The sequence below is a fragment of the Adiantum capillus-veneris genome, chromosome 7 (assembly GCF_014529385.1).
Source record: "Adiantum capillus-veneris isolate H3 chromosome 7, ASM1452938v2, whole genome shotgun sequence".
NCBI classification, from domain to species: Eukaryota; Viridiplantae; Streptophyta; class Polypodiopsida; order Polypodiales; family Pteridaceae; genus Adiantum; species Adiantum capillus-veneris.
The window spans coordinates 70876886-70889860 of NC_140937.1; positions in this window are offsets into that span (position 1 = coordinate 70876886).

Sequence of the window (12975 nt, forward strand, 5' to 3'; positions counted from 1 at the left end):
GAAGGAAAATCACTCGTCGGAAACCAAAATTTTCACGGCCAAAAATCAGGGGCAACTTTAGGGGCCTCGGGGGCGAAAGCCCAAGAGACTTTTTTTCCCCTCGTCGGAATATTCCTTTTTGTCGGAATATTATGGCCGGATGGCGGTCGGAAAGTGGTCGAAAAACAACCAGTCGGTTGGCCGGTGGCCGGTGGCCGAATTCAAAAGTGGACTTGTCTTCTCAAGGGCGGCCACACATGGGCGGATTGGAGGGTCCGATTTGGACTTATCTACAGAAGGGCGGCTACACATGGCTGCCTCTCATGAGAGAGGGCAGCCCTTTTGGCCTATAAAAGGAGGCCATTTCTACACACATTTTATAGTGTGAAGTTGATGCAACAAGGTGAGTGTGAGGTGGTGAGATTAAAGCAAGGCGGGAGCTCCATTAAGGGTATAATCCCTTTGTAAACTACTTCTTGTTTTGAAATACTAAAGCCATTGAGTGGCTGCTTTCCCGTGGACGTAGCCCACATTGGGTGAACCATGTATATCGTGTGTACTCTGTCTCTCTCTCTCTCTACTCTATAATCTTGTGTATGTAAATCTGTCTCTCTCCATTAAGTAATCTACTCAATTATCTATTTAGCTACGTCTTATTTCCTAACATTTCTTGTGTCAAAGGGCATCTAGAATATTGTGTAGGGCATTGATGTATGTCCTGGTTCTGAGGATGCAGGTGATGTTGAGGATGTTGCAAGTCTTGCTGCAAGGATTGCTGCTATTAGAGCTGTTTTTCCTACGACAAAACAATCTCGTTGGGATATAAAGGATGCACAGGCTCATGCATTGATTGTGTTTTTTGTGAAGCGCGCCGTTGTACCTCACATTTGCTCAGTAAAATCTGCAAAACAGGCTTGGCATATTTTGGCTTGTCTTTATGCAAGTCGCAATGAGGCTAAAATTGCTTTGTTGCGTAAAGAGCTGGAATCAAAGATTATGCATGAGGAAGATGATATGGACACTTTTCTTACTGGTGTCAAGGATATCAATGAGCAACTTATTTCTGCATGTGAAGTCATTTTAGACAGTTTCCTTGTGCAGACTGTTCTTGATGCCTTACCAGATTCTTATCAGACTTTTGCTGTTACTTGGAGACTTATGACCCAAGGAAATCCTAAAGTTGTCAAGTTTGATGCATTATGCACATTGTTGTTGCAAGAGTCACTTTCCAAAAAAACGGGACTAGGCAGCGTGCAGTTGAACAGGCTTTTATTGCTTCTCAAAGAAAGGGTGGTAATAACAATGCAGCCACTTCTGATGGTTCTGCTGCGAGTGGAAAAACTTCTGTTCCTAATGCTACTGCTGGCAGCAATTCATTTGGAAATTCTGGTGATAAGGGCAAAAAGAAGATGCGTTGCCATTATTGTAAATCTAATGATCACTTGATCAAGCAGTGTCCTAAGTTGAAGGCCAAAGAGGCTAAGAAGAAAGAGGGTGGTTCCACTGTAAATGCTGGTTCCACTACAAATGCAGCCATTGTTGAGTCTTCTATGAAAGGAGACTGTGATGTTGACATTGATGCAGAATGGGCTTTTAGTGCAGAGTGCACTTACAATCCTGTTGTCCATGATGCATGCATGTCAGTTGCTGCAGATTCACATGCGTGGTATTTTGACAGTGGTGCTACAAAGCACATTACATCACATCGTGAATTGTTCACCTCTCTCGAGTGTGTCCCTCATGGGAGTTCAGTCACTTGTGCCAACAATGCCTCTTATCCGATTTAGGGAGTTGGAAAGATTGTGCTTACTACTGCAAATGGCAGTTCTTTCACACTTGTTGATGCACTTTATGTACCTGGGATCAAGAAGAATCTTTTGTCTGTATCCGCACTTGCTAGACTTGGACTTGTAGTCAAATTTGTGGATGACAGATGTACAGTTCATGATCTTAGTTTTGGTGATGACATTGTTGCATCTGGCCTTTTGTGTCGTGGACTGTATAAGCTCGTTTTTTATGACAAGTGTGGACAAAATTTTGCAAATGCAGTTGCAGATTCAAGGGCTATTTCAGATGCAAAACTTTTGCATGTTTTGGTCATCTGAATTTTGCCAATTTGTTGCGTTTGCAGAAATCTGATATGGTTGCTTCTTTGCCGCCTCTTGAAGCACCTGTCAAACATATTTGTGAAGGTTGTATCTTGGGTAAGATGCATCATTTGAAGTTTCCAAAGGATGGTTCAGTTAGGGCCACATGCATGTTGCAGCTTGTGCATAGTGATGTTTGTGGGCCCATGTAAACTCCATCCTTGGGCAATTACCTTTACTTCGTGACTTTCATTGATGATTACTTCAAGCATGCATGGGTATTTTTGCTTAAAGTGAAGTCCAAAGTTTTTATGTGCTTCAAATAATTTTTGGCTATGGCTGAAAATGTCTCGAAATGTACTATGGGCACCCTCCGTTCCAATCGAGGGGGGGACTATATGTCCCATGAATTTAATGCATTTCTGGCTTGTCGTGGGATAAAACACCAATGTACAGTGCCTTATACACCTCAACAAAATGGTGTTGCTGAGAGGAAAAACAGGTCACTTACGTAAATGGCACGATGTATGGTCAAAAGTCAAGCTTTGCCGCATTCTTTTTGGCTTGAGGCCATCATGTGTGCCACTTATATACTAAATAGGTGTCCTACAAAAGCTTTGCAGTCTATTACTCCATATGAATCATGGCATGATAGAAAGCCTTCTATTGAGCACATGCGTATTTTTGGTTGTTTGGCATATGCTTTGGTGCCACAAACACAGTGCAAAAAATTGGATGATAAGGCTGTCAAATGTATTTTGGTTGGTTATAGTGCTAAAAGCAAAGGTTACAGGTTGTATCATTCGCAAACAAAGCGTATTCTGGTTTCAAGGGATGTAGTGTTTGTGGAAGATTCTGTTCAACCCTTGTTGTCATGTACTAGAGACAGTAATGTAAGCTCACAGGACATTTATGACACTTTGTTGCCTCTTTTCAATGGTGGAAATACGAATGTAAATTCCAATGAGGCAAATGTACAGCCTATGGGGGTTTCTGAAAATGTTACATAATCAGGCTATCATTGATGCAGATGTACATGATGTAATTGATGAGGAAAGGGATGAAAATGAGCAGGCTAGAGGTATGCCAAAATGGCTGGTGCGTACATTGCGTGACAATAAATTGGATGCACCTTTGTCTAGTCGTACTCGTTCACGCTCTTGCCATGCATCTTATGCATCAGATGTTATGCTTTGGCTGTGTCTAGCTTACATGATGTTGAGGAACCTCTGTCTTTTGATGAAGCACAAAATTCAGAAAATTGGATGGTTTCCATGCAATCAGAATATGATGCACTTATAGAAAATGACACATGGACTTTATGTGATTTGCCTCATGGTAAAAAGGCCATTGGTACGAAGTGGGTTTACAAGTTGAAACACAAGCCGGATGGTGAGATCGATTGCCATAAGGCTCGACTTGTTGCAAAGGGTTATGCACAGCAAAAAGGCATAGATTATGAAGAGACTTTTGCTCCCACTTGTCGTATGACTACTGTGTGTTTTCTATGTGCATTGGCAGCTCATTTTGGTTGGGATGTACATCAATCAGACATTGTTACTGCTTTCTTGAATGATGACATGTAACGCAGCCTTGCGGTTTTTTCATAAAAGGACAAGAGGACAAAGTGTGCAGATGTAAGAAGGCTTTGTATAGGTTGAAGCAATCTCCTCGTGCTTGGTATGAGAAAGCTGACACTCATTTGGTTAAACGAGGCTTTCGTAACAGTCCAACAGAAAGCACATTGTATGTAAAGCGTGAGGGTGATGTACTTCTCATTGTGGTTCTTTATGTCGATGATTTACTGATCACTAGACCAAATGAGAGACATATTTCTGAATTTAAGGCTGATTTGAATGCTACTTTCAAGATGAAAGATTTGGTGCTGTTGCATCATTACTTGGGTATATAGTTTAAGCAGTGTGATGGTGGGATTGCCTTGCTTTGAAATAAGAAATGTCCTCTTCTGAATAAAAAAATGGCTGATCTCTATCCGTGCAAGTATAAAAGGGGTAATCATGATGAGGAATGTAGAAACCGGCTACAAAAATGGGGGGCTCTTTTTGGTGTCATAATTTTCAGCCATATATAACGTTTGTACTTGTCATCTTTCACAATTGACACAAAATCTTCCAATCCTTTCTTAACCATACATGCTACCCCTCCTTGTCCTCTTCATTGCTTAAGATTCTTTGACCACATCAATGAATGTGCATTGTAATTCTCCAAGCCGTTAATCCTTTGTGTATCATGCTCCCAAGTTTCAATAAGAAGTACAACATCGGCTTTGCTTGTTAGTTCATCAATGCCAATCCCCACATTCCATGGATATCCATTACAATTCCAAAATCATATTTTCAAGTGTAACTCGGTCTCATAGGTCACACTGTCAGAAAAGTTACATAGAGACATTGCTATGTGAGTTTGGACTTGAGGATTGCAAACCTATTGCCACTCCCATGGAAACAGGTTTGAATTTCAGTCTACATGATGCTGGTGATCCTGTTGATGTCACTCTTTACCAAACTGCTATTGGATGCCTCATTTATGTATGCAACACGAGGTCGGATATTTCAGTTTGCAGTCTCACAGGTCAGCATATTTATGCATAGCCCAGGGTCTAAGCATTGGCAGGCTGTCAAGAGGATTTTTCGCTACCTTAGTGGCACTTTACATCTTGGCTTGTTTTATCCCAAGGGGGGATCATTGCCGCCAGACTTACATGCTTTTTCAGACTCAAATTGGGCTAGTTTTTTTGACACACGAGTGTCCACAAGTGGTTTTTGTTTCATGCTTGGCAGTTCATGTATATCATGGTTGAGCAAGAAGCAACCTACTGTGGCCACTTCTAGTTGTGAGGCTGAGTACAAGGCAATCTTCACAGCTACGGTTGAGTGTGTATGGCTCAGACGCCTTATGGCTGATTTGGGTGTTGGACAGGACACTGCCAAGACTATCTATACTGACAGTCAGAGCGCATTGGCAGTTGCGAGGAACCCAGTTTTTCATGCTCGCACAAAGCACATTGAGGTGCATTACCACTATGTTAGGGAGGGGCTCTCAACAGGAGAGATCAGCTTGGCTTATGTGCCAACACAGGACAACCTTGCACATCTTTTTACAAAGGCATTGTCTCGTGAGAAGCTCAAAGCTTTCCGCAAAGCTTTGGGCTTACTCCCCTTTGTGGATTGATCATGTCCTCGGGGCATGGCACTTCCCTTTACTCATGTGCCAGCTCTCGTTCACCGCATCACTCCAGGGGGAATTTGTTACCATATACATGTGGTAGTGATGTGTGTGAACACACTAGGACCGCCGGGGCATTTTTTCCCTCTTTAGGAGGTTTTTTCCCCCGTGCATTATATATACGCCCATCACTCTAGGGCTATGTATCTTTCCATTGCACACTAAGTAACACACTCTCAGTTGTATGCCTTGAGCTTTCTTCGTCTTCTCCAAGCTGTGTGCGTTTCTCTGCAACCCTAATTCCATTTTTTCCCTCTTTAGGAGGTTTTTCCCCCTGTGCATTGTATATATGCCCATCACTCTAGGGCTATCTATCTTTCCATTGCACACTAAGTAACACACTCTCAATTGTGTGCCTTTAGCTTCCTTCGTCTTCTCCAAGCTGTGTGCGTTTCTCTACAACCCTAATTCCAACATTTAGCAAAATTGATATTATTTAGATATCAGAGTAAACAAATTCTCATTCGGAGGATTGAGATTAAGAGTGATACAAAAAGGAATGCTTGAGGGAGTTATGTCTCATTGAGGGTGATGTTCTCACCAAGTGAAACACATTGTAGTCCAAACCTGCCTCACCACCTAGTTTGTGGAAGACGAGGAATACCTACAATCTAGTGCATTTGTATCCATCTTCTAGAAATGTGCAAATTTCTATATACCTTCTCTATCACAAAGTCTTCACTAGCACTCCAATTATTGCACTCTTTCTCTCTCCCTCACCTCTTGCCACTTGTGCACCCATTATCTTTCGTATAGGTGGACTCAAGAGAACTTTCTTCCAATGATCACAAGCATACAAATTAGGCTTGGCACAAAACTTGGTGAGTGGGGAAGTTAAGCCCTTCAATGTTGAGTGTCTCATTAAGAGTTTACAAGACCATAAGGTAAATCTCATAAATTTAACCTCTTCTCTTGCATCCAATGATGCTACAAATAAGTTCTCTATGTATTTGCATATAAATTTGTCATCCATGATGTGATGTAAATCATACTATGCAAGGAAAAATTAAAGACCATATCTATGTTGCGTCTTGTGCATTATTCGTTTGAATGAAATATTAAAGAGCGACTGGATTTAGATTTTTTTTGGGAATGCTACCATTATAGAAGTAGTCATTGCAAAGTTTAGGTCCCTAATGGATGTGTTCTCTCTCTAACTCTCTTTACTTGGTGAGCCCAAGGCTCTCTTTCCACTATCTGAACGCAGAAGCCACCACGTGGCATTATATTTTTTAAATATAAAAAAAACATCGTTGCCATGAAAAGCTCTAAAAAAAAACTCCGTCGTGAAAAGCTACGAGTAGGTGAATAAAATAAAAAAAGCACTCCACGTTGCTTGCGTTGTAGTCGCATATCATAAAGTTGAAGGGTACTTTGGATGCTTGCCAACGTGATGAGCACTCAAATATTTCGTGCGATCAACCCATGGCAGAGGTTTGTTCTAGTGCTACTGAAACAGAAGATATCAAATTTCAATCAGTAATTAGTTGGACTAATCTGGAGTCGAATCACCAACACTCATTGCCTTCCCAAGCCCGTTCAACACATTTTTCTATTGATGCCATCAGGCTGTTGGTGATGCGGTAGAGGCAAAAGAAATGGAACGAGTAAACGTCAAAGTGGACATGCGGGCAGAAAATATTAGTAGGATTGATCACACCAAAGCATATGATGGTTATTCTCAAGTGATTTAGCTAGTAGCTTCAGTGCTAGCTGCTTGCACTTTTAGTAGAGTGTGTGAGGGGATTAGTGGGAGACAACTCAATGTCGAGGGAAAGGCATTGGGGAATATTGCCACTAGTGCAAGTCATGGTCTAATGAGCCGTTGGCTTCAGTCGCACTCCTTGTCCAATTATGTTGATAGCCTATCTGAAAATTTGATGAGGCAAGAAGCAGAAGCTAATTCTTTTTTCCACACAAAGAGATTTGATGTTGGAGAAGCTGACGAACACGGACTGTGGAGTAATGGAATTTTTGGAGACAAGCATACCAATATGTCAGCACCTATTAGCCTCCAGGAGCAGTCCACTGCTGCCCATTCAACAACTGGGTGGGATAACATAAACTCTATAGACAATAAGGCCAATATTGCGGCCTTTAAAGAGATTCTCTTGCTAATAACCATGATTTGGTGGCGGATCCTATGAGCAAATGTCCATGTACGCAGCAGCTATTGGATCAAGTTCAGATGGCTACAGATGACATACATCAATTTGGTATTGTAGCCAACACAAACCCTCATTTTCCCTTGGAGGAAAGCTACTCGAGGGCGGGGAGTGATAATCTATTCACATCTTCTCAAAGGTATTTTGTGCAAAAGGCAGTTGAGGTAGAAACCCCATATAGCAACTATAGTATGCCGAACAGATCGAGTGCAATTATTGCCCGACAACAACTTAACATTCCATAGCGCAAGGCGTACTATTGTTAATATATTGTATGAGTGTGGAACCAATTTTAACGTCAAGAGGATTGTACAGAGTTTGTCTACTGTCGAATGCATTTTGCAACCTCAAGATTAAGAAATTGTTTTAGTCACTCAATATATCATATATGTTGGGTTCCAAGCGTCCTCTTCTGCAAATACATTCCTCATGATGTTGCGCCTTATCTCGGTTTTCTTGTAGAGATGAGTCAACTTTCTTTGCATCTCTTATTGGCTTAGCATATAAGATCCATTACATCGGCAAAGATTCGAGGAGGGTTGTCTAGACAAAGGGGTTCGCTGGGGTGTTGTGGATTGGAGGGCTGCCAGAGCTTGAGAAGGAGAGTTGGCCACATGGGGTGGTGGCGGCGGTGACATTGATTGGACTGAACATATAAAATCTGTTTGTATGAAAAAAAGGGCTAGATTTCTCGCAGGCTTCATGCCGCCACCTCAATTGCATCATTAACAGAACTACTAGTAGTGATGTCGTAAGCATTAACTTCTGCATCTTTTGGAGGGATCGCACCTTGGAGCCTTCAAGTTGCATTTTTTTGACTAGAGATATTAGTTTCTAATGGATGGCTGTTGCGCCCCCTGCATGCGGAAAGTGGTTATGGAGGCCCAAAATATTCAATGAATCTTAAGAGTTTCTTTTTGCTCGTTACTGCTCAAAGCACAGGACTCACAAAAGTTTAGAAGTAGACGCTCAATATATAAAACAAATCTATTGCTCTTGAAAATTAGATCGTTGTCAAAGTAATCAATAGATCTTTTACAGTCGTTGGTGACGAGCTTGAGTATACCGTCTCTATGGCAAGAAAACATAATTACTGACCGAAGCAGCTTACAACACACACACACACACACACACACACACACACACACACAGAAGGTAATACTGGTCAGAGGACATAGAAGATAAAGTTACATCTCGCGTGTTTTGTGTATGGCAGGGAGGACATATATTCACAACACTATATAATCCAATTGCACAAGCACGACTTCAGCTCGACAACACTGCAAGGTTCGTTATCTACATCCAATTTCCCACGCGTATGCGTTTGCTTGGTGCAACACATAAATGCTATGAGGCAGGGCACGACTTCCATTTCTTATAATTTTTTGGAGAGACCACAATGCCAACTCTCCACCATACTTTTGTATGGCACCTTTGTATGACGTGCAATGTATACTTTGCACTCTCAATCTATGACGTTTCATTGCAGATGATATGTTTAACTATTCACATTGCTTTTTCGTAGCTCGATTCAAAAATCGGCCTATAATTGGACAATCCAAAAGAAGTAGTACAACATTGCAGGTCAGTAAAGCACCTCATTTATTGTTGCAGGTCATTTATGCTTTAACTATTTTCTTGGTTTAGATTTTTTTGCGGTACTTCCTTTGCTTCGGTTTATTTGGATCTCGTTTTCAAGACTATACACTTGATGTCGATCTCTGCACTTAGTTATACACACAACTCTTTACATGCGGTTGCTAGCCAATGCATGTGATGTATTACAACAGTAAATGCATGTGGTGTATCACAGTAGTAAATTCACCTTGTGCATCTTTACTTTAGCTCTAAATAATTGAGACTATACTAGGTGTCAAAATAATTGATATCATACTATATATGTCCTCGTTTCTCTCGTATTAGGTGTCAGTATGAAGTTCTCAAGATCTAGATTACAATCCAAGTATCAATAAGCTAGCGAGCAAACTGCAACCAACTTGAAACTAGCTTATCGTCCATATGCTAGGTCATGGTTTAAAATTACTGCATTGTATAAAGATTGGAGCATGCAATCTTACATCTTTTCTCAAAATCTAGAAATATGTCCCTCCTGCACGGCGGCATACCTCACATATATAGCGATAAACGAGGTCGAGAGACAAATGAAATAGACACTCCTACTGTCCTCACTTATGTATTATTGTTGGATGCTTTGCCATCGGAGCGGGAACAACAAGACTTAGCAGCATTGCATCTAAAATACATTACCAGTTCAAGATACCAAGCACGAAATAACATTAACCCCTCTCTATTTATGACACCGATGAGCGATAGTTGGACATAAAAGGGGTAGATGTTATAATTATAGAGGAGCTATCCATGTTGATCCAAACAACTTTTTACCTTATCATAAGGAAAAATGTCAAGGTAACAAGCAATACATTGGCATATCCCTTCAACAAAAAATGTGTTCTCTTGCTTGGTGATCTTGCCCAACTACCCCCAGTTTGTAGTCATACATGGGAGCTTTGTAACACATGCCATATCACAAGCTCAGTCCACTATCTACATGCAACTTTCTATAGGATGTCATGCGCCGTAAGACATGCAATGGATGCTAAATTGCTTCAGTTCTTGACGATTATTCGTGAAAGAAAACCAGCATGAGATCAATTGTACCTTGGGTGCATGTATTATTAATGAAGCACATATGCATGACTACATTAACAACTCTACTCCAATAATTTGTACTCACAGATGAGACTTCCAATACTATAACAACTTGGCCTTGAATAAGTTGTACAATCAAACTGACATTACAAAAGTTGAAATAAAGACGAACGGGGATAACATAAATGTCCTTCAGTAGTGGCTCCTAGACCCTAAGTTCAACGAGCTAGATTTGATCGCAATTGGCATGTGCTGCATGATCACTGAAAAACACCGACTTGACAATCGATGTGGCAAACGGTGCAGCATGCTTTGTTGATGCCATAACACAAAACAAAGAAGGTGAGGTTACATGTATCGCTGTCCTCATTCATTGTACTCATAATAACTACAAAAGAAGAAAGGCAAAACACAAATAACTACAAAAGAAGAAAGGCAAAACACAATCAACATCCACCTTCTATGCTACCAACCTTTTGATGAAAAATTTCTTTTTGAAATACTTTTCGTTTGCAAGAATTTACATGGAGCACGTATACTAGAAAAAAACATTCATCAGTAGGCAACCTCGCTTGGATATAATATCAAGTGTAATTATCCCTATAATCTCGTAGAGTTGATGCACTTATCTTTGTCTTCTCCCATAAACATCATTTCAAATGTATATCCCTTTCATGTAGTGACTCCCTTGCCAAATTAGTCATGCTCTTGTTTCCTTCAGTGCTAGATACTAAATGTCAATTTGCATATGTCCTATTCTATTCTATAGATGTTATATAGCAAGGCCCACCAAGCAAGACTAGTTTTCTCTCTCTCATACTCTCACATACTCATCTATAACACTATTTTAAGCTAGGCAGGCCTCGTGATTTTATCACTTGTTACTTCGTTAGCATAGTGGGAAATTCCAAATCCTTGGCCTGTCCTTAGCCCACGTAGCTCCTCTTAAAAAAAAAAAACCAACGCTGAAAACCTCTTAAAAAAACAACGCCGTCAAAAGCTACCAACTGCCAACTCTCAGCAGCAATTCGATCTTAGTTCGGAGGTTCCCATAGTCACACTGATTTCGCGTTCAGTGAGAATCTCTCAATCCCCTCACAAAATCACATAAGTGAAATATGGAGAGGAAGACAATGACACACACTCGAAAATAATGAGACTACCTTGGATGACCTCATTAAAAGCACGTGCTAAGAAGAAGGATTTGTGCCAAGGCAATAAGGTACATGCGAAGATTTGCGCTAGTGGGTTACTTGAGAAGGACACATGCTTACATAGCTTGTTGGTCAGTATGTATGTTAAGTGCGGTGCACTTGTCAGGGCACAACAAGTTGTTGATGACCTTCCAGTCCGTGATGTCGTCGGTTGGACTGCACTTATTGCAGGATATGCCCGACATGGGTAGGGTCACGAAGCTCTGGGCTGTTTTCATCGCTTGCGAAGCAAGGGCCTCTCTCCGGATGTGGTCACCTATGCTTGTGCCTTGAAGGCATGCGGTATTATTCAAGACGTTGATCTGGGCAAACAAATTCATGACAAGATTTTTAGTTAGAGGTTGTTGGAGAAGAATGTCGTGCTTGGCAATGTGTCGGTATGCACGTATGCTAATTGTGGTGTACTTTGAAAAGCACAACAAGTTCTGGACTAGCTTCCCAACTGAGATGTCATCTCTTGGACTGCATTAATTGCAGGATATTCCCAACAAGGCCAGGGCCAAGAAGCTTTGAGTTGTTTCCATTGTATGCAAAGTGAGGGTTTCTCTCCAGATGCAGCCACCTATGCTTGGATTTTGAAGGCACGTGGCATTATGCGAGGCATTGATATGGGCAAACAAATTCACAATGAGATTGTCAATCAGGGGCTGTTGAAAAAAACTGTCATGCTTGGCAATGCTTTGGTTGACATGCATGCCAAGTGTGGTGTACTTTTGAAAGCTCAACGAGTTCTTGACGAGCTTCATGATCGAGATGCGGTCTCTTGGAATGCATTGATTGCAGGTTATGCCCAACATGGGCAGGGCCAAGAAGCATTGGGATGTTTCCAGCGGATGCGAAGCGAGGGCTTCTCTCCAGATGCAATCACCTATGCTTGCATTTTGAAGGTATGTGGCACTTTGAAAGACGTCGACACAGGAAAAAAAATTCATGATGAGCTTGTTAGTCGGGGGTTGTTGCACTAAATTGTCGTGCTTGGTAATGGTTTGGTTGACATATATGCCAATTGTAGTGTACTTTTCAAAGCACAACAAGTTCTTGACGAGCTTTATGTCCAGAATGCAGTCTCTTGGAATGCATTGATTGTAGGATATGCCCAACGAGATCAGGGCCAGGAAGTGCTTGGCTGTTTTCATCGGATGCAAAGTGAGGGCTTCTCTCGGGATGCGGTCACCTATGCTTGTGTTGTGAAGGCATGTGGCATTATGCAAAACGCTATCATGGGCAAGCAAAGTCATGATGAGATTGTTCGGCAGGGGCTGTTACAAAAAGATGGCGTGCTTGGCAATGCTTTGGTTGACATGTATGCCAAGTGTGGTGTACTTTCTAAGCACAACAAGTTCTTGACCAGCTTTCTGTCCGAAATGAAGTCTCTTGGAATGTACTGATTACAAGATATGCCCGACAGGGGCAGGTCCAGGAAGCTATGGGGTGTTTTCAGCGAATGCGAAGGGAGGGTTTCTCCCCAAATGTAGTTTCTTGGACTGCACTTATAGGAGGATATGCCCAGCAAGGGCCGGCCAACGAAGCTCTCGACTGTTCTCAATGCATGTAGCAAGATGGCATTTCCCCCAATGCAATCACTTATGTCAATGTGCTCTATGCATGTAGCCA